This window comes from Acinonyx jubatus, chromosome B4 (assembly GCF_027475565.1).
Source record: "Acinonyx jubatus isolate Ajub_Pintada_27869175 chromosome B4, VMU_Ajub_asm_v1.0, whole genome shotgun sequence".
Lineage (NCBI taxonomy): Eukaryota > Metazoa > Chordata > Mammalia > Carnivora > Felidae > Acinonyx > Acinonyx jubatus.
In genome coordinates this window covers 2,702,043-2,724,340 of record NC_069387.1, presented here as the reverse complement: position 1 = coordinate 2,724,340, position 22,298 = coordinate 2,702,043, and positions in this window count along the sequence as shown.

Here is a 22,298-nt window from a genome sequence, read left to right as displayed (position 1 = left end):
GAGAACAGCCCTGTCCGCGTGCAGGCAGATCCCGGTCACCGGGGCACACGGAGGGTCCGCCGGGAAACGACAGGCTGGGGTGGGATCTCTGAGCGCCCCAAGGCGGTGCGTTGGCTTGCTCATGCACCTTCACAAGTGCACAGATGGGGCTCCTTGAACCTCGGACGTTTGCTCTCCCCCAGTCCTGGAGCCTGGGGGTCCAAGTCCAGGCGCGGGCAGGGCTGGTTTGTCCCGGGGACTCTCTCCTGGAGTCTCCAAACACAGTCACATTCTGAGGGCCTGGGGGTTAGGACTTCCACACGTGCGTTTTAGGGGACACAGTTCGGCCAGTGACAGGTGGTGTCACCCAGTCTGCATCACACCAGCTCATGCTGTGTCCTCAGGGGTCACTTCCAGCTCTTCCTTAAAGCCTGTCAACGCTATCGGTCTTCCTGTCCCTGCTTCTGTGACTCAGGGGGAGGAGAGGGGAGGGGACACGAGAGGAGGTGACGGTGTCTTGACAGCTGACAGGAGGGGACTCTGAGACCTCCGACCTGGTGCCGGGCAGGGGGACCCCCCTGCTCCACAACAGCCCCTGGGAAACGCCACCAGACACAGCCTAGAAAACACCGGAAAAGCCAAGAGCCATTAGAATGAGATGGTTACTTTTCGGTGATGTTGCATCGCTGAGCCCCGGGGTTCTGCGGCTGCAGGCGGCTTCGAAGCCCCTCTCATGGGGCTTCCAGAAGAGGAAACTGACACTTACAGGCCGAAGGGACCTGCCCCACCAGAGTGGCGGCAAAGCCACACCTGCTCTCCCTGAGAAGGAAGGTCAGTCGCCAGCACTCAGCCTTCTCCTACCCTGGCCCCCAGCCCCACCACAACACTCTGGGGAGTGGGTCTCTGCATACATTCCAGGCCTGCTCTGGGCCTCGGGGACGAGGGAGGTCCAGCCCAGCCTTGGCCCGCTGCGCGTGTTTCCCCTCCGCCATGACTTGGAAGTTGACTGGGAATGTGGCTCATGTTCCCCTGGCATCCTGAGGGCCGTTTACACACAACATAACATTTGTTCGCTGTTTGACTTTGATGGATGCAAACTTATTCCAAATGAGCCCAACGTTCGTTAGTGGGTAAGCATATGTTGTCGGTGGCGGCACACAGGGCGGCTTGCCGGATGTCACGGCCTGTCTCCACTGGACACCGCCCGCTAGCCTTGGCCCGCCTTGCTTCTGGCTAAGGCTCCAGATGTTGTTCCTTGTGCACCGTGGAGCCTCCACGGTAGCTACAGTGCCATTTTCTTTCATTAGACAAGCGCACACAGATCTGCGGGAAGGACTTAAGTTTATAGGCTGACCTACCAAAGGGAGCTGCTTCGAACGTTGGCCACTTGGCCATCTGCCTTGACTCCCAGACAGTTCTTTCTGTCCCGTGACCCAGAGACTCCTCGGGACCGACTCATCATCCCATTCCGCTTCTGCTCGATATGTCTCTGCAAGTAACGCTGTGGCTGCTTCTGGTGCTTTTAGAAACACCCGTAATAAGAACAACGTTGTTCCAACAATAGAGCGCTGTTTTGTGGATGCTCGTTGAACCGCACACACACACACACACACACACACACACGCATGCACATGCACGCACGGACACGCACATGGCAATGTAAAAAGAAAGTGCAAAGAATGCAGGGTTTAAGCAACACAGGTGTGCTGAGTTAACTCTTTCCTGCATACACGTCAACACCAGTCAAAAGGAAGCTAGAATGGCTAGTGCATCAGACAAAGCAGATTTTAGAACAAAGACTATTATCAGGGATAAAGAGGGATATTTTATAATTACAAAGGGATCAGTTCCTCAAAAGACATGCCAATCCTAACCTCACTAACAGAGCTTCAAAACACATGAACCGACATGGCAGGAACAGATAAATCTACAGTTATATCAGAGCCTCCAACATTTTTGCCTCAGCTGGTAGAACGAGTAGCTAAAAAAATTAGCAAGAACGTAGAGGACTTAATACTCTCAGCCAACTTGAACTAATTGATATTTATGGAATCCTCCACCCGACCACAGCAGAACACATATTCTTTTCAAGTGCACATAGAACATTCCAGACTAGTCCTCATTGTGGAACATAAACCACGTTTCGTGAATGTAAAATATTTCAAACAAAATATGCTGTCTCTCCACAGTGGAGTTAAATTAGGAGTTGGTAACACTGAGAAATTTAGACAAGGCTCAAATATGCGGAAACAGTAGTTCACATCTAAACAATCCATGGGTCAAAGAAGAGATCAAAAGGGATTTTGAATTTCATGAAAATGAAAACACAAAGCATCAAAGTTTACTTATTTAGATAGCCCTCTGTTTATGAAAGAGTTTAATATGGAGGCAAAATCTCCTACCCCCCACAACTTCAGACCTAGATAGCTTTACTGGTGAATTCTACCAGACACTTACAAATGCAATAATACTAATTCTACACATAATCTTTCTCAAAATGGTACCAAAAGGATAATTTACCAACTCACTTTATAAGGTTGACATTATCCTGAAACCAACATCCTGGACCAACATCCTTTTAATACAGATATAAAAATTATGATCAAAATGCTAACAAATGAAGTCCAACGATATTTAAAGCAGCATCATGACCAAGTGGATGTTTCTGGAAAGTCAGAACTAATACAACATGTGAAAAATCAAGAAATAAAATTTCCATATTAGGAAACTAAAAGGGAAAAATAACCCCACCTTTTCTCAATTGATAATTTTAATAGACACACAAAAAAGCAGTTGACAAAATTCAACCTCCATTCCTTGTAGAAACTCGTGGCAAAGTAGGAGTGGATGAAAACTCCCTTAACCTGATCTAAGGCCTCTACAAAAATCGTACAATTGACATGGTACCTGGTGAAGGGAAGTGACCCCACCTGTGATTACGAACAAGCCAAGATGTCTTCTTTTGCACTTTTCAACACTGTTCTGGAGTCCAGCCAGTGTAATAAGGCAAGGTAAAATATATAAAATGCATTCTGATTGGAAAGAAAATTTAAAACTGTCTTTATGTGCAGGTGAAATGACCACCTACATAGAAAATCCTTTGGAATCTACAAAAAACTACTAAAAGCTAATAATAACAAAAACTCACTAATAAACATGTTTGTCAAGGTTGCAGGATATAAGACGAATATACAAAAATGAACTGTGTATCTATATACTTGCAACCAATAATGGGGAAATTGAAATTTGAAAGGTAACAGCACTTACAACAGCATCAAGACGATACTTAAGGAGAAATCTGACAAGAGATGTGCAAGATCTGTGCACTAAAAATTAATACATTTTGCTGAGAAACACTTAAAACTAACTAAACAAAACGGTAGATTGTGCTCGTGGCTCAGAAGACTAGTGTTGTTAAGATGTCACTTCTATCCTTACTGATCTGTACCTTTCATACAATCCCAACCCTAATCCCACTAGATTTTTTTTTTGTTTGTTTGTTTAGGTAGAAATTGACAAGCTGCTTCTAAAATTTATCTGGATGTTCAGAAGACCCAGAAGCACTAAGAAAAAAGTTTGGAGGACTTGTTTTAATTGACAACACTGTGTAGCATCAGCATAATGATAGAAGAATGGGTCAAGGGAACATACTAGACAGTCAGTCCAATCATACAGGCGACTGATTTTTGATAAAAGTTCAAAGGCCTTCCCTTAGAAGGAAGGTGCTGGAACAATTAAATGTCCATATGCAGAACCATGTACTTCTGCCGGACACCTTCATGCTGTTGATGTCATTCAGGCAGGTCTAAAAACTGATCTCTCCCCTTCCTCTCCCCACATTTACTCTGTGGATATTCTGACAGCCTTCAGGGATGCCTTGGAATGCCTTACTTATTTTATTTTATTTGTATTTTTTCAATGTTTATTTATTTTGAGAGAGAGAGAGAGAGACAGACAGAGCATCAACAGGGGAGGGGCAGAGAGAGAGGGAGACACAGAATCTGAAGCAGGCTCCAGGCTCTGAGCTGTCCGCACAGAGCCTGACAGGAGCCTTGAACTCACCAACCAAGAGATCATGCCCTGAGCCAAAGTCAGACACTCAACTGACTGAGCCACTCAGGTATGCCTGGAATGTATTATTAAAAAAAAATCTTGCATATGAAAATTCATGAAGCTATGTGACCACAATGTATAAAATGTTGTTCTAAACCTTGGAATTACATTTTCTTCCCTTTTTCCCACCTATCACTTGGAATCAGTTGCTCGTTTCTATAAATCCTCACTTGCAAATGTCCCCAGAGTACCCTCTCCATCACATCCACATTGCGCTCCGTGTATTTCAGGTTCTTACCACCCTACGTCAGCCCTTGGGGTGGTCATCTGTGCCCCCCTATTCCAGTCTCAGGCCCTTGAAGTCATTCCTTCGTGAAGCTTCCTATCTAAACCCACAGGTCTGACCTTAGAACCAAAGGGTTTCAGGTTGGATAGGACCTTAGATGTTATCAACAACAACACTTCATTGAATTTGTAGCGCCCTTTGGGTGACCCCACTTTTAAAAGCTAGGAAGCAGATTCTCTTCTTAGGAGTGAGAACTGTCAGTTCAGCAGTGGTCCTGGAGTCTCCATTTTGGTTGTAGAAATAAAGCCCTTAGGGCATGGTTGGGAAGGAGAAGCAACGCCAAGGAAGGAGTAAACTGCACTGCGTGAAAATGAACAGTCATGTTGGTAGTTGGCAGACGGGCCCAGTGGGGAGAAGCAGCCAGAAGGTGAAGGTAAAGGACAGAAAGGGGCGGCAGGGCAGTGCCCTAGAGTCTGAGAGGAGACCTGCCTCCTTTTCGAGGATGGGGAAACTGAGGCCATTAGCAGCAGGGATGTCCGACAGCCTCCTCTGTGGCGCTCTTCTGTGATGTGATCATTGCCCAAACTTCTACACGCAGTGAGTGGGTGAGTGGATTGAGCGGGGTTGTGGGAAACAGAATTGGCCTCCAGAGTGGGGGTAACATGGATTGGAGGCAGGGGAAGAAGCCTAATGGATTAGTGGGAAGGGAAACTCGGAGGAAGCTGACCTGCAAACAGAAATCCAAACCCGCAGACATTGTGAGGAATGCTGTCTTCCTCACATGAGAAGGGGACTCCAGGTGATTTCATTCAAACCTCACGGGACAGGGCGACCCCCGGCTCATGAGGGGATAGAGGATCACATCTTCCAAGGGGGCGATAATTAAAGGTTTATTTGCACATATTGTGTCCACTCATCGCTACCTGCCAACTTACTGTTTTTACTTCCATTTCATTGATGGAGAACCTGTTGCCTATGGAATTTATTCGCTCAGGGTGTCCTAGTCAATAAGTGACAGGAGTAGGATCCCAAGCCGTCCAAAAAGATGTTTGCTGAGCTGACCCTTTATATGCTGTCATGATGTCTGCTAGGTTGTAATCTGTCTGCGGACAGGAACAGCGTTTCACTTCCTGTACCACCTGTCAGCAAGATTTTCTCCGAGTAACATCGAATATTTTATTGAATTGAGGTGAAAAGAATCAAAAGACCTAAATCCCGCTATTAAAAATCAATATTCAAGGAACATAGACAGCACAGAGTCAGGGATATCAATCAAATCCGTGTTAAAATGAAATTTTGCTCTTCACATAGGGAGTAAGACACCAAGCACAAGGGAAAAAAATGACCCAACTATAAAAAATTTATCACAAAGAACGGACTTAGACAGACAAGAAAGTGGCAAAATGGGTTATGAAGTGCTCAACATAATCCGTTTTAATGAATTGTTAGCTGAATCAGGCAAAGCATTTAGGATTTCTGGGAGAAATGTACAAATATCTTGAATATTTATTTGACATTTTCTTTACGAGTTCTTTCTTTCCGCACAGCTTCAGGTGTTGTTGACCAATGGCCTTGGGAGGAATGATTGCAGCTGAGTCCACACCTTCTCAAATCCTTCAGACTGTTTCTATTTTTGTAGAGTAATTTTTCATTAACAGTAAATCCCTAAGATTTACTCAGCCAGTATAGCAGTGGTTGGCCAGAGTTCAAATTTCTGATTCTAAGGAATCTGATACTTAGATGCTTAATCAGTGTGGCTTCCTATCCACAGCGGGTGCATCTTTGCTTGACTAGAAAACATCATAGTAGTAGGGCATGGGATTGGGGAGGGGGTGAGCCCTACTAGAGTCGTTCTTGCTGAGGAAGAGGGTGAGGGGCGGGGGTTGTACGTTCACCCCAGTGTGAGGTACACAGCCTTTCTGGCCAGTCTGCTGACCTCTGGGTATGAAATTGGACCACAATCCTGGTGACAGAGTGTGTGTTGACTGGGGGAGGGAGGACAAGGAAGGACCCTGGGTGTTGGTGGGAGGCGGTCTCAAGTGTTGACTGGCCATGGGGATCAATGCTATGGAAGGGCCCCTCTTGAAGCCACATGGACACCTGCCTCAGGTCGTACCTGATCCTAACTCTGTTGGTTTGTGAAGGTGAGCCAGGAAGACCTCGAAGGAAGGAACATTTTTCCATTGTAAGCTCCATTCTCCTTCAGGGACATAGTGGATGTCTCTCTACACTGGCACATGCTAGATACTCCTCAAAGTTCCCCAAGAGGCAGAAGAGATGCCTGCGGGAGTGAAAGCAGTGGGTAGCTTTCCTCGCATTGCTGTGCCCAGAACAGCTGGCGGGTGGAACCTGGACGCCCTGGGGACCATTTCCCCAGCTCTTCCTTCAGTGGGCGTGGATGGCAGCCGTGGGTCTGCCTTGAAGCCACACTCTGACTTGGCTCTACCCCTCCCTCCAGGGGGCTGTGAAAAGCCCCCCAGATGAGGGGGAGCATGGGAGACGGGCAGGGGCAGCATTTGGGGCTTGACCAAGCGCTCGCTCCCTGCTGCTGTGCAACAAATTACCCCAAACTTGGTGGCAGAGAAAGACAGTCAGAGACAGACACAGAGAGAGAGTTCTGGGGAGCACAGAGTGAGAATGGCCACGAAGGAAGGCAGTCTTTCCTAACATGAGAAGGGAAGGAGACTGATGACCTGTGTTCCGGGTGGTGGTGGGTCACTGGGGCCATCTTGGGGGCAGCCCACCCTCCTCACACAGTTTGCAAGGGAAGACAGAGCCCCCGATGGAAACAAGGCTGGGCCCGGGCTGCATGTCGGGAGGACTATATGCTGGGGCGTCTCTAGTTGAGGGGTTCAGGGAAATAGTCTGCCAGATTGGGGGATGTGGCCAATGGGATGCCCACATGTGCTTCACAGGCAACGCTGATTGGGGGCCACTCTGGAGGTGCCCCTGGTCCCGCCCTCTTTCCTGCGGCCGAGTGAACCTACAGTAAGTACAGACACCATACACACAAGGTGGAAACAAGCAGAGTACCTGAGAGAGTGCTTTCATTGGACTGTGATATTGCTGACCCCCTCCCTAAGAGGGAAAGAGAAAGTAAGGGGTGCATTTGACTGCTCTTTCTGCTTAGAGGTTCAAGGGGGCAGTTTGGGGCCATGAGCCTACACAGTCAGTTAAGATAGAGAAAGTAGTATAGCTTTGATGCAGATTCATATTATATGCTCTTCAAATACAGGCCTGATTTTCTGTATTCAGAAATTCCGTCCCTCCTACCCTTCTTCCCACCCTCATTCCCTCTCTCCTTCCCTTCCTTCCTTCCTCCCTCCCTCCCTCCTTTCTTCCTCCCTCCCTCCCTCCTTCCTTCCTTCCTTCCTTCCTTCCTTCCTTCCTTCCTTCCTTCTCTCCTTCTCAAAAAAATTTATGGAAGTGTTCTGTGCCTTCACAGGTGCATCCAGAAAGATCTCTTAGCATTTGGTACCTGCAGTCAAGTGTTGTACAGAGGATGAGCCAATATACAATTCCAGAGTTTCCTTCTCTTCAAAACGTCAACGTCAGCATCAGTTTATTCCAAATTAGCAAGTACAAGTAGAAAAATAGCACTTGAAACGGGTAAGAATGTAACAATAGTCAGAGACAATTCCCCCTGATCGATCATCCATTATTTTTATCTCCCCTATTTCAGAGAGCTACTATGTTTTATGTCCAATGTACGTTAACCTTTTTTTTTCCGCCCTACTTACCTTTACAAATTTGTGCTCTTTCCTCTCTAGATTTTTTTGGGCAGGATAATATGGTTTCCCATGGTTTCACGAAAGTGTAAGCAGTTAGTTTTTCTCCCCTGGACTGCAGGCTTCTGCCCCGTCCTTCCTGCAGCCCCGGTATAAACCAGGCAGACATGGTGCATGGAGGCCAAGCTCCCAATGAGGTGTCAGGTGGGGCATGGGTGGTGCTCACGGGCTCATGTGAGGCCCTCCATTTATGCTCAACAGGAAGGCATTTTATCCCATCTTTCAAGATTCTTTTTAGCAGCATGCGAATTTTGAGAAGTTAGTCCTTTATCATCTCCGTAACCTACTTAAGAAATGTGTGTTTCTGCCAAGAGATTCAATGTATGTAGATATGTGGACAGAGAAAAGATCGCCCGTTTGCAAAATACGTACAAAACCCAAGAACACACTCACTTCTCACTCATGTTCACCCCACGGATTCCCTTAAAATTGGATGCCATATAAAGAAGTTTGTATGTCAAGGACGCAAGACTCATGAAGACACTTTTCAGTCAGAGAGCTCCCAGGACTGAAGAAGATGGGCGCGTCCAGAGACACTGGGCCCAGCTGGGGATTTATGCTGGAACCACAGCATCTGCACGTCTATGCACGCAATCAATCCCGTGTTCAAGCTGTTGAACCACTCTGGCAGGGGGCAGTGCCTTTAAACCTTTCCAGTTTGTCTCTCCATCTGGGCTGTAGCCTAACCCATTTTGAAGACACCTGGCAAGGGCCTGGGGCTTGTGGATCGAAGTGGGCTCTGTGCTCCCAAGGGGCGGAAACACTGGCCTGGCTTGGGCCCGGGGCTGGGCTGTGAGCCTCCTCTGGTCTCAGCCCTCCCTCTGCTGTCCCTCCAGCTTTGGCCAGGCTGAAGAAGATCTCCGAATCATATCTGCCCGTGATCATTTCTTCCCTCCCCTGGGCTCCCAGCTCAGAGCGCCACAATGTTGTGCCACTGGTCCGTTTTATGTCCTGACTTTTATTCACTGGCACGCCTCGATGTGGGGCTTCAGGTGTTACAGAAGCCATTCAAATCTTGCAAAAATAATTTCACTTTGATGGGAATCTTGGTGTTAATTCAGGTGTGCTGAACATTACTAATTTGGGCATCCTTTCTTCCAGCGAAAATGAATTAAAGAGGTGCCCAGACCTAACTGTTAATGGTTTCTCTAGGATTTGTGGAATCATGGGAGGCAGAAGGAAGTCCTCCCTCCCTCCCTCCTCCTCCCTCTTCCCTCCCTCCTTCTCTACCTTCCTTCCTTCCTTCTTCCCTCCTTCTTGCCTTCCTGCCTTCCTTCCTTCCTTCCTCCTCTCTTCCTTCTTTCCCTCTTCCCTCCCTGCTTCTCTTCCTTCCTTCCTTCCTGCGTGCCTTCCTTCCTTCCTCCTCTCTTCCTTCTTTCCCTCTTCCCTCCCTCCTTCTGTTCCTTCCTTCCTTCTTTCCTTCCTTCCTTCCTTGCTTCCTTCCTTCTTTCTTCCCTTCCTTCCTTCCTCCCTTCCTCCTTCCTTCCTTCCTTCCTTCCTTCCTTCCTTCCTTCCTCCCCAGTCTCTCTCTCTCTCTCTCTCCTTCTTTTGACAATGAGCATGACTTATCAGAAGCAAATCTCATCAGAAGCAAATAATGATTGCATAAGAAGTGCCCAGACAGTTGTCTGAGAAAGTAGTTTTTGCAGAGCTAGGAGCTAGATCATTTCTTAGGACACCTTTTTCATCTTTTAAATGTTTGACAAATGTCTGAGGACAGGCCTTGCTGTCAGGAATCGGTGGCCAAGAGGGTTGGGGAGTTCTGGCGGGCCCAGAGAGGAACCCCTTTCCCTTGTCCTTGTTTCTAAGTGTGAATTCTGGGGTGGCTGTAACACTTCTGTTCTGCCTCCTCAGGGGACAGTGCAGGTCAGTCCAAGGTTCCGAGACGTCCTCACTTCCCACGTGTGCTCAGTCAGCCTGGCAGCTCCGGCTTCTCTTTGGCCCTGGTGTCTGTGAACATGAACCTGCTCACCACCCCGCCCCCCCTCCCCGCCCTCCGCCCTCTCCCCCCACCACACTGTGTCTTCATCCTCAGGACATCGGTGTGTCCCTCCCTGTTGGCCACGTCGCCCTGATGCTCCCTCCCAAGCCACTGCCTCCTTCTCTTTTGTTCCCATAGCCTGGGCCCTTGTCTCCAAAGACTGCATCCCAGGAATTTACCTGGGACTTCCATGTGAAAATCCAAAGGTGGGGTGGCCATGCCGGCCAAGAATTCCAGGGGATCACACTCTCCCACTTGGCGCTGGGCTCGAGTTCAGTCCCGCAGGTCTCTGTTCATGACTACTAACTACTCCTGCCCAGACGTATCCACGGGGCTGGCGCACAGGTGCAGGACGGGGTGGCCTGGCGGGCCCTAGGGTGTCCCAGTCTGGGGGGGGCACTCCTTCCATTCCCTGTCCACTGACCAGTGTGTTACAGATCTTCAGGAATAGAAGTTGATGCAGAAAGCTGATAGCAGTGCACACGGTTTTTGTCTGCAGCAATGGGGGGGATTTCCTCTGGTGGAGACACGATTGATTTCCTTTCCAAGGAAAGTATACGCACCAGCGTTATTTTCTATTGGCCTACAGGACAGTTAGCCGTTTGTTGAAGCCGCGGTTGGCGGATTCATTCAGCATTCCGACCGCACGCCTCGACTTTTCCCATTTTCTGTTAAACGAGTCTTAATATGGCGCTGTTTCTTCATTTATTAGTGAGTTAAATATACTCTTGGAGTGTGTTTATTTGGTATTTTATGGCTCTCCAAATTCAAGGCACCTGGATGGCCACATAGTCTTGGTTTCTCAATGACCTCTTGAGTTCCCACGTGTCTTCATGGCTAGACGCACAAGCTGCCTCCAGAAGCTTTCTCTTCCCCAACGTTAGAGTGACTTTTCTCATGACCCAGGGGCTCTGCGTGCGCACAAACTCACACGCGCACGCACACACGCACGCACACGCAGGCAGAATTAGTGTAAGTCGGGAACTGCTCATACCGCCTGGCTGTGCCGTGACAGTCCGAATAAGCACAGCTCCGGCCGCGTTTGTTGCTTCCAACTGGTCAGTTAGAAACCCCTCTAAACACAGCCGTGGAAATTACCGGAGGAACAGAGGCACGCGAGGGAAAATGGAAGATTTTCCTCCGCAAACCCTATGTTTCATCAAGGCTATCAGCCAGGAGAGAGAGGAGGGGAAGGAAGCTGTGTGAGGATTTCTTGTGGACTCGGCCTCACTTCCACGTATCGCCGCGTGTGTGAGCGGCCACCCCTCACACCTGTGAACCCCGGGCGAAGTGGAGACCCACGGGTGGGTACCAGGGGCTGCAAACCCGTGGGTGCGGTAGGGGCTTTCCGGTCAGACAGACTTAGGTTCAAAACATGGTTCTGTTGTCTGGCACCGTGACTCCAAAAACACTTGCTGGGGCAGATTGGAAATGCAGGCGACCTCGGGGTGTGCATGAGACAGACTGCCCTCTGCAGAGCCTCTTACCACCCGGGGAGAGACCCCCCCACCGTGTGTCATCCCTGGAGCGGAGAGGGGTAGCACTGCCTCCTGCTGCGGTGGAGGTGATACGTGGGGACACGCATGAACTAATCCGTGCACCGACGGTGTCCTACGTGTTCGCGGTCCTTGTGTTCAGCGACGCCGAAGGCTCTGGGCTGCTGCCTTCACACATGCGTCGAGATTCTAGCGGGTTCTTTACACCGGGCACCTGGGATCCTGGAGCATCCCGTATGCTCGATTATAATTTTGTACGACTCGCGTCTTCGGTGCCAGAGTCAAACAGTTTCAAAGGAACCAGTGAGCTTAGGGCATGTCCTTCTGCAGCAGAATTTCTAGAACGCACAGAGAGAACGCTAACAATATGGTCTGTTTATGGGGGAACCCCAGATCCCCGGGTCCGAGCTCCCCCAGGCCGCCTGGGTTTAGGAGGACAAATGTAAGAGACCCTCACACTCAGCCTGAGAAACTTCCGGAGCTGCTTGCGATGCTGTGCTTTTGACCTGCGCTGCCTCCCGACTTGTCAGGTTGCACGGTTTCTTCACGGACAAACAAATCAGCAGAGTCTTGGTAATGAAAGTCGCTAATGCCTCCTTTCCTCTCCCTCCTAAATTAAAACGATTTGACGTAGGGGGAAGAGCAGACAGAATTCAGTTATTTTTGGTAATTGCAGTGTCACATTGATAATTTGCTCAATCTTCTTGCAAAATTGCCTAATTGAGAACAACGAAGCAGATGGCTCTTTGTTTTGCGGCGTTCAGTCCCTAACCCGAGAGCCAGCCCCAGGCTCAGTTCCCATTCCGGAAAGCTCTGGCTGGGCCGCCCGGCCCAGCCCCGCCAACGTCCCGACGCGGTGCCCGCTGCTTCCACAGGGGGGCGCCCACGACACGCGCAAGACGGCCAGGCGAGCTTGGCAGAAATCAAATTCTTCAGGCTTCTCAGCTGCTTTTCTTTCCTAATTACCAGGTAATACTCCTTCCTACCTAAAATTTGCCCTTTCGTTTCCCCTCTTTAAAAAGAAAAACAACCCTTATATCATGTGACACAGGCAAGCTGACGGACAGCTGCTCGGGAGGGGGCAGTGTTCACGCGATGGTTGCTCCCGCGAGGCAAGACTCGGAGTGGTTAAGACGCGGACAAAGCTCCGGGTTTCTGGTTGGGACCGTCACCCAGGCCCGAGCCGCCCGGCCGCGGGCAGTGGGGACACCCGGAGGCCGTCACCTGCGGGCCGTCGGGGACACGGCTGGTGTCTGCCCCCCGTTCCCGCTCTCTCTGTTTCCACCCTAGGTGGACTCGCGTGGACTCCCACTTCCTCGTGGGGCTGTGCCGCTGCTGGCCACGAGGCATCCCCAGACGCCCCCATGTGTCACCAGGGCCGTACGGAGCAGCGGCCTCGCGCCTAGCCGCCGACCGCGACTGTCTGTGGGCCTTCACGAATACAGCCGGCAGGTCCGCCCTGCAGCTCTGTGCCCGGGGGCGTGGTGTGGGGTGTGGGCACGCGCACACACACGTGTGCATGCGTGTGCACACGCGGCCGCGCCTTCTGGGAGATCCGGACACACGGTGGGCTCTGAGAACCGCTCTTCCGGGCTGTTCCCCGACCGGCACGGCCGTCATCGAACGCGTTGTCCTCTGGGCGTCCTCGTGGTCGTGTGCACAGAGGCTGTGCGGACGACGGGAGGAGTCAGGATCCAGTTCAAATGTCCTTAAGGTAATTTGGGTGGTCCCGTGAGCTCCCCCCGCCCCCCGTGTTTCGCGTGGGGCCCACCGCTCTCGAGTTATGGGTGTGCCTTCTGCCCCGATTCCTGCTAGCCTCGCCCCCCCCCCCCCCCTGCATTCTGCAGCACGGACCCCTCTCTTCTGGACGCGTTCGCCTTCTCAGCTTCCTTGGAGACGCTCGCTCATGGGAAGACACTCACCTTGACGGATCTGTGGCTCTTATTCGAGTGGGGCCCCATCATTCTACTGGGCAATTTTGTTGTCACACAAGATAAAACTTCCCCTCAAAGCCTGTTCTTTCTCCTTCTCCAATTCTATGGGGACACTATCAGTTGGGTTATTTATTTATTTATTTTTCCCACGGCACACAGTAATGTTTTGGAGACTGACAGCGCGGGCAAAGCGAGGAAGAATGTCCTGAGTGGTTGTCAGAGGAGGTCTTATTGAGCTCCTCGTGCGGAATGCGGTTTCTATCCAGAATAGAATCAGGGTTAACATATAATGGAAAAAAACCCAAGTTTGGTGAAATCACTTATTATGCGTTTATCGTGGTGCCGGGGCCAGCGCGGTCGCCGTGAGCCTGGCCGCCCGGTGGCTCACGGTCAAATGGTCTTCACTGCCACCTGTGCTGTTTGTCCAAGCCCCTTGTGCTGGCTGTGTGCCCACTGCGTCCTGGGTTCTCAGAGGCTCGAGTGTGCTCGGGGAGTGACCCGTGGCAGGTTTGGAACAGGGCGGGCAAAGGCGGGGCCGTCCGGGACCATCGCCAGTCGGGGCTGTTCGGGACATGCTAGCCGTTCCTCGAGTATTTCTTCAGGCCCTTGGGGAGTGTGAGATGAGGACATACATTTTGAAGGAACAAGATTACAGGTTGGAGGCTACTTGCCTTATGCAAACTCTTCTCCCATTAAAAAAAAAACAAAACGAATGGCCCCTCCGTGGGCAAGCAGAAATGAGTCAGAATGTCTGGATGAAACGTACCCTGATGTTCAATCACTTTAAATCAGAGTTTCAAAAAATATTTTAAAGCCGTTTGGCTGTTATTTTCTTTAGTAACACGAGGCCAGAGTCCCGTATCATAAATCAAAATAGAAATAGCTTAGTTCCATGACAGCTGAGAGTTGCTCTTCCCAGAGCCCCTACACATTGAGCTGAAGGCCACGCATCTGCCCGGGCCCTCCAGCCTGTTTTTCCAGAGCTGTCCCAGAGGTGGGCGCGGGAGTGTGGGCGTGGGGTCACGCAGACACCTTTCCTCTTCACTCCACTTGTGAACCCAGCTCTCTGCCTCCAGTGGTAAGGGAGAGGCGTGTTGGCAAGGTTCAAGTCTGGGAGTCTCTCTGCCAGCAGCCTGTCTTTATGTGGATGATTTTAAACATTTTGTTTTATTTACATTTTTTTCCTCCTAGGTATTTACTGCTGGTTAATATGTTAGAGGCTCTTTCCTTATTTGTTCCTTCTGTGAACTTCCTTCCTTCCTTCCTTCCTTTCTTTTTTTCTTTCTCCTTCCCTCCCTCCCTCTTTCTTTCTTTCTTTCTTTCTTCTTCGCCCTAGATAGCCCACTGAAAACCGGAAGCATTTTTCTCTAAATAAGCCCTGGGTGAAACCGAATCTTTGGGAAATGTAGACTACTTTCTAGAACTGGACTACTCTCATGGCATTATAAATAGCATCCGCCTTCAAGAGGTCACTTCATTTTGTGAAAAGGGAGGAAATCTGATTTACAAGGGTCATTCTGAAGAACACTTCCTGCGAGGCACCCACGCCTCCCCTCGGAGGGAGAGGCAGGCGTGCTGTTCCAAGGGGAGGCTTGAAGCTGTGTCAGTCACCAGCTTGGTGTCGGGGCGAGGGGCTTGGCGTCTGGACTCAGTTTCCTCGTCCTTGATGAAGGAGGACGATGTAAGTCTTGTCTACGACGTGTGTGATGCGCCCTGAGCAGGGGGTGGGGTGTGGACACGTGTGTTTCTGGTCTCCTGCGGCTCCGTGAGATACAGGCTGTGCTGAAATGTGCGCTGTGGCTCCGGCCAGCACCAGGATGTACTTTTAAACCTCTTACATCTTTGGATGTATAAGCAAGTCTGGGAAATGTAGTAGCACGTCCCGTGAAAAAATCCTCATCTTTATGTGATTGTCTGACCTTAAACGGTTTCCCCAGGAGAAGGAGATCCGACCACACTTCCATCAGGATAAGGGTCTCGGCATAATTTCACAGCGTATTTCCCTTGCAATATTCCATTTGGTCATCTGAAAGTTCACGGTTTTCCTTATCTCGGGAGGTTCAGGTCTGCTTATGAAATTGTGCCACAGAGAAGTAAGTGGTTTGGAAGGGGGATTCCAGCCTCTTTGGCTTTCCACTTACGACGGCCGTGATAAAAAATAATTGTTACCTGGTCCCTGTTGCCCTGCTGGCCAACTCATTACCTCGTGGCCTTTTAAGGAGGAAGAAACCTTGGCAGCACGTTGGTCCGAGCCCATGTCTTAACAGACGAGGAAACTGAGGCCCACAGGGACTGTGTCACTAGGCTAGGCAGCAGCAGGATGAAATTCTTAAGGTGGGCCCTCTAACCCCACGGTCGATTTTTGCTTATTCTTACCACTCAGAGCAAGAGTCACCCCTTTCAGATGGAGAGCACGAGGCACGCGGCCACACAGGATTTCAAAACGCCAGCGTGGTTCGCTTTTGAGGCCAAGTGCAGGCTTTTTTGAGAACTAGGTATCTGTTCACAGCTTGTGAAATAAGGTCCCTCCAGGGAACGTGGGATGGCCACGGTGCACTTAGGGTGCCCCTGGAGGCCACCTGAGCGGCTACGCACCATTTGGCTGTTACGGATCCTTCCGAAGATGAACAAAGCATTTTTTGTGGGTGAAATTAATTGCGTCCAAGTGAAGAAATCATTTGGGAAACGCGGAGGCAGACCCACTAAGCTCAGCTTTCCTTTGCACTGTGGGAATTATCAGGGAGAGGCCGCTGGGGGTGAAATCAACCCCACGGCCTGAAAAGAGAAAACACTCCTCACGACATTGTGCTTCGGTCGTGAGGAGACCTGAGAGGGGTGACTTACGACCAGGTCCTGCAAGAATCAGGCAACATAGTTAGTCGAGTCGAGTGCCTGGACCGGGGACGGTCACAGGACGTCAGACAGCATGAGCAGGTGCTAACATGGAAAGAGGTTTCAGAAGGGTTGGAAGAAACAACAATGTCAAGAAGAAAAGGACTTGGAAATCACCCAGTGTGAGGGAATATAGTCTGAAAGTTCCTTTTGGCAGAGCAACAGAGGGGGGAACAAAGACTCACCATGTGAGTTAGGGTTGCGCTAAAAGTCTTTGCAGGGGACTGCCTCCCGGGGCTCACTTTCCAGCCGCAGCTGTCTGAGCGGTCATGCGCTTGTGCTGCTATAGTTTCTTTTTTCTTTTTAATTTTTTTTTAACGTTTATTTATTTTTGAGACAGAGAGAGACAGGGCATGAACGGGGAAGGGGCAGAGAGAGAGGGGGAGACACAGAATCCAAAGCAGGCTCCAGGCTCCGAGCCATCAGCACAGAGCCCGACGCGGGGCTCGAACTCACAAACTGCAGTATCATGGCCTGAGCCAAAGTCAGATGCTTAACTGAGCCACCCAGGGGCCCCTGCTATAATTTCCTTACAAATGGCCACATGTTTTAAACTTTGGGAAGGCTCAGATCAAAGACTCAGCACCGAAAAGAAGCCAAGCCCGGAGCACTGACACTTCCTGCCTGTGACGAACGACCTGTTTATATTTGGTATTTTAAGTAATTGTAATATTTAAGAGAATTTGACATATAGACTATCTATGAGATTAGGCTCATGATTCCAAATTAAAACGTGTAATTGCTCAGTTAAATTTAGACTTGTTATTTTAAGTGGAAAGGCGTAAGATAATTTAGTAACAGGCACACGCAGGACTGGCATGTTTAAGAGAACTGGAGAATCACAGTATTTGCGGATTTGGTTTATTGCATTTACTTGAGTTGTTAAATGTGTGGTAAGTTTTTGTTTATTAAGTGATAGCGTTGAAACGACTGCAAGGAAACCATAATAAGTTAAATTCCTAATACAGTTTTGAGACATTTAAGAGCATTTAATGAATTAAACAATGTTAGTAACATAACAGAAACGGAGGAGGAGGAAACAGTCTCGGTGGACCCATGATTGTCTCTGAAGAGAACCCTCCTTAATCTCGTGAAAAAGGACGACTTCTGTTAGTTAATAGAAAAAGGCTGATGTAAGTGACCCATTTCCCAGTAGACTCTGAACCTTGGCGAAACAGAAGCCCTGCACGCTAGGCTGCAGTAGCTCCCCTGGGACTCACTGCACCCCCCCCCCCCCCACTGCAGGCTCCACCCCTCCACCTCAGGCTCCACCCCTACCACCTCAGTTTCCTGAAATGTGTCCTGGAGCTTACGACTCCCCACAGAGGGCAGAGGCCAAGGTGAATTAGTTCACAGCAGGAGTTAACCCAGAGGTGGAGATCTGAGCACCTGTTTAGTGGGCAGCCATGGAAGGCTCTCTTGGGCAAACGATGGTGGACGAAGGTGTGAATGATGGTGGTCACCAAGCAGGCAGGGGACCCTCACGCCCAAAGGCCGCTGAGTCAAGGGAGTAGGGGGCATGCCTACTGCCGCTCTTTCCTCCCTAGAGGCTCCGGGGGGACTCATCTGCCCAGGACGCGGCAGCAGCCAGCCATGGGCTCCTCTGTGGTGCCCGGGGGCACGTGGACAGCTGCCCCTGTGGTGACCCACACCCCGACTTGGGTGGAGTGCAGCACTCTCTGTGCGCGCAGGCTGTGTGGACCCCGAGGTTCTGGCTGTGGACGCAGGACGAGGATGGGCAGAGCGCGGCCGGGTTGGCGACGAGCACGGTCCTGTTCTCCACCCCAAGTCAGGAGTACAGTGGGGTGTGGACGGCACGGATCCCAGCCCCCCGTGCCTCCTGGAGCTCGACTCTCTAGTTGGAACATAATTCCGCTCGGGCCCATCCTGGGAACAGGCCACGGATGGGCAGAGCAGGGAGGCGACAGGAAGAGGCGGGGCTCACTTCCTGTGTGGTCCTCGTGTCATGCCGTTCCTAGCAGGGGCTGAGGGTACCCGCCCTGCTCTCCACGTCACCCTCATGGCTGTACCCCCACCCTTCCTGCTCTCTGTGTCCCCTCACTGCTGCACCCGTAACCTCCCAACCCAGAGGCTGCTCTTCTGTTCCTGTTTAGAAAAACACAAAATAGAAAATCAAATTTGTTAAATTAACACTTGGTCACATAGACGTGGCTCCCTACACGTTTTGTCACCATAACTTATAAATCAGGGTCTTGGATCTTATTGACATAGGAGCACTTTCCCCTCCCAAGATGAGTAACATTCTTCTTTGCTCCCTATGAATCGCCAATATCCTTCGGTGAAGAAATGATGACTTGGACGCACAATTACCACGATTTATGTCTTCTTCTGAGTTTTCCCTGTTTTGTCACCATGGACCACACGAAAGCACGGGACAGTTTTCTGAGTTCACAGGTAATGGCAAGACACAACAGAGACACGGGCTGATGCACGCTTTCCGTCTGGTTGGCTTTCTGTCAGTCTGTTTTCAAATTTCTCCGCACAAATTTATCGATACCGCATTCTCGTGGTCTCAGGGACTCTGAAGAGGCTCCCTTTCTCCTCCCCGTGCTCCTCAGTGAGAGCTGCACCTTCCCCAGGAAATGCCTGGGGTCTGCAGGACGGGCCCTCTGTCCCTGCCAGAGACCCTTGGCAAGCTCATGTCCCTGCCGTGGGGGACCTCTGGGGCCGTGGCCCCTCTCTGCTGCCTCACGGCCAGGCTGATGGGTTCCCTCTGTCCTCCGCCTCCCATATCTCCCCTGGTCCCCTTTGCCCTCTGTGGTCAGGGTGACAAGGATCGTCACATCCAATCTCTAGGTTAGTGGGGGTGGGGTCCTTTGATGCAAGGGCGTCCCTGGCCAATGAGAGTGCCCGTGGCCTTGGAACAGGGAAGGGCGGGCTGGCTGGTGTTCTGGGTGGCTGTCAGAGTCACAACACAGCCATAGGTGACTAGCACTGGCACCCATGAAAGCTTTGCTGCACCCTGTGTATCGGGAGGTGTGGAGGCTGGTGGGCCGGGTTGGACAGGCACCAAGCCTTCCTAGGGAGACCTCCAGTCCCTGCCTCTCCCAGCTTGGGGTCCTTTCTTGGTGCTTCTGGGTTACCCGATGTTGACCAGCTCCGGGCTGCCTGTCCATACCTGAGGTACAAGGGGCAGGGACAGTGTCCCAAACTGACTTACCAGAAGAGAATAGTCTCCTAGAATCCTGTATTGTTCAAGGCTCCCCAGAGACACAGATGCATAGGAGGCAGATGGAGGGGTGGGTGACATGCTGGAGGGGATTTCATGCGAGTTGTCTTGGGCCGTTCCGGAGGCTAAGCCCAGGGTGCGGTTGAGTCGGCCGCGGGCAGGAGAAGACGTCCCAGCTCGACAGAGAGCCCAGACCCACCCTTCCTCGGCCTTGTGGTTCTGTCTGGGCCTCTAAGGATCGGAGGCTGCTGGCCGCCCGGGGGAGGATTATCTGCCTTACTGGGTCTCCTGATTCCGATGCTTATCTCTCCTAAGACACCCTCACAGACACCACAGGATAACTTGGCCTGCTTTCTGGACATCTGTTAGCCCAGCCAGGTGGACGCGGCACGGCCTCGCCTATGTCCCCAGGAGAGCGCATGTCCCATTGCTGGGCCACGCAAAGGCTCTCAGGGCCTCGGGGAGAGCCGGCAGGGCAGGGCTGAGGTTGGATGCTGAGGTACCGAGAGCTTCGTCTCCGCCCCGCGACCCCGGGCTGTCTTACGCAAAAGCACACGTATGTCTAAGTTACGGAGCCCTTGTCACAACACATCCCTACATATCTGGGTGATTGTCAGCTTTGGTGTCACTGAGATTCACAAGTGAGCAAAAGTGTGCATTATAAAGATGTACGGGGGTCGATTAATTTCGAGTTGTCGGCGTGAGTCATTCCGGCCTACGATGGTGTCTCGTAAATTTAACATTTCCCAGGGAATGTTGTTTTAGAATGTGATTTGTGAATTGACGCAGAAGTGTGTCGGAAGGTGCTGTAAATCAGGGAGGGACTGACAGAGGCAAAGGAAGTTATTCAGATCATTTGAGCCAGTTTATTTAGAAATAATTTCAGGCCATATATTAGAGAAATGGGAATCATCTTGGCCGAAGGAAGGAACGTATGGGCAAAAAATAATCGCCCACGCATAGGGCATATTTCGGAATGACGTCACGTGAGTGCCAGGCGCTCCCCTGGAGTTAACATCCCGGGTCTTACTTACACGTCCCCAGCGTCCTGCGTGTGCGCAGAAGATGCCTGAGTTTGCACACAGGGGCCGAGTGCAGAGGATGAAGTCAATAAATAGGCCAAGGTCACAGAGGCCCAGCAGAGTATCTCGGCTGCTTCCAGGCTGACCCGAGCGCTAGCCCACCTTTGACACAACAGCACTTACCTGTGCAAGAAACATTTGCTTAGTGCCCTTGGGAAACCCAGGCCAGCGTGCGAGGGCCCCACACCATTGACTCCTGGATGTGTGATGTGTCTCTTCAGACGTGCATGTAATAACTAGGCAGCTAGAAGTTTTGAAGGATAATGGGCGCTATTTTGCTATAAGCAGTCCGTGATTCTTAAGACAGGAGCCTTTTTAAAGGCTGTGGAGTTATCGTTTTTGAAGACGGACAAAAGCGAACCATAGAAATTCTTATTTTCTGGGTCTCAAAATATCCACTGCCCAGAAAGCTTCATCCCTCAGAAAAAACCCCACGTCTGCTCTGCCTTCATGGTTCTCCCGGTGGATGATTATTTTATTCATGGTGTTAGTGCTTCCTATTTTCTTCCATCGAAGGAGAATTTTTTTCTGTATCTTTGTCTCTTCCTATAAATAATATGAGATCCTAAAAGCCTGGCACCAGGCGCCTCTGGGGGGCATGTCTTCTTAAATTTCAGGGCTGCGTGGCGGCTTTCGCGAAGCCTTATCTCCCACACCAAAAAGAAGAGGGGATCACAATGGTCGGCTTTTCTTCTCATCTGTGTGTGCACGCAGAGCAAGGAAAGTTCAGACATCACCAGCTTCAAATGACAGATTTCAAAGGCGTTTGAAAAAAGTCGAGGGAAGAAAGAGAAACAAATCTTGAGCTGTTACAAAGAGTTTTTTAAGCAAGACATGTTTATTAAGCGGACTTCATTCTCCCACACATATTCAAAGACATCTGATTAAACCCATCCCGGGGACACTGACAAAGCTTCTGTCCGTCTGCGCGGGACAGATAAACCGCTTCCCGGCAGATTGGTATCGCCTCGTAGGCTCTCCACCCGGGAGAAGCCCACAGTGCGTTGTGGGAGGCAACCGTGCCTAACACAGGGACTCCAGATCGCAATACAGGCGCTCCTATCTGGAGCCCGTCTGAGCGGGGAGGCTGCAGGTGGGGACCCGTGGCCCCCAGAAGTGGGTGGGGGGACTCGGGCTGCAGCCGGGGACCAACCAGGGATGCAGATTAAAAAACGTGGCCAGGAGGGAAACTTCCCGAGTTCGTGTCTCCCTAGACACTGTGCATGGCCCCTGGGTCCCCTGTGTCCCCTGCGTCCGTGGTGCCATCCGCTCCTGCTCAGGTTGTGTTCACAATGATCGCCGGGCCAGGATCTGATAAATGCCCCGTTTCCCGCCCATCGGCCTCTCGCTACTGACCAGCAACCTTCCCCTGGCACTCTGACAACATGCAGGGTTCATACAGCGCCCCTCTTTCCGAGGACGTGGCTCACATGAGAGGGAGAGAGAGGATCCCAAGAGGGCTCCAAGCCCAGCGGGACTCAATCCCACGAACCGTGAGATCATGACCTGAGCCGAAACCAAGAGTCAGACACTTCACTGACTGAGCGACCCAGGCACCCCTCCCAGACCCTTACGTTATCTGCTCATTCCCTGCTGTAGACTCTATGTTGTGTCCCC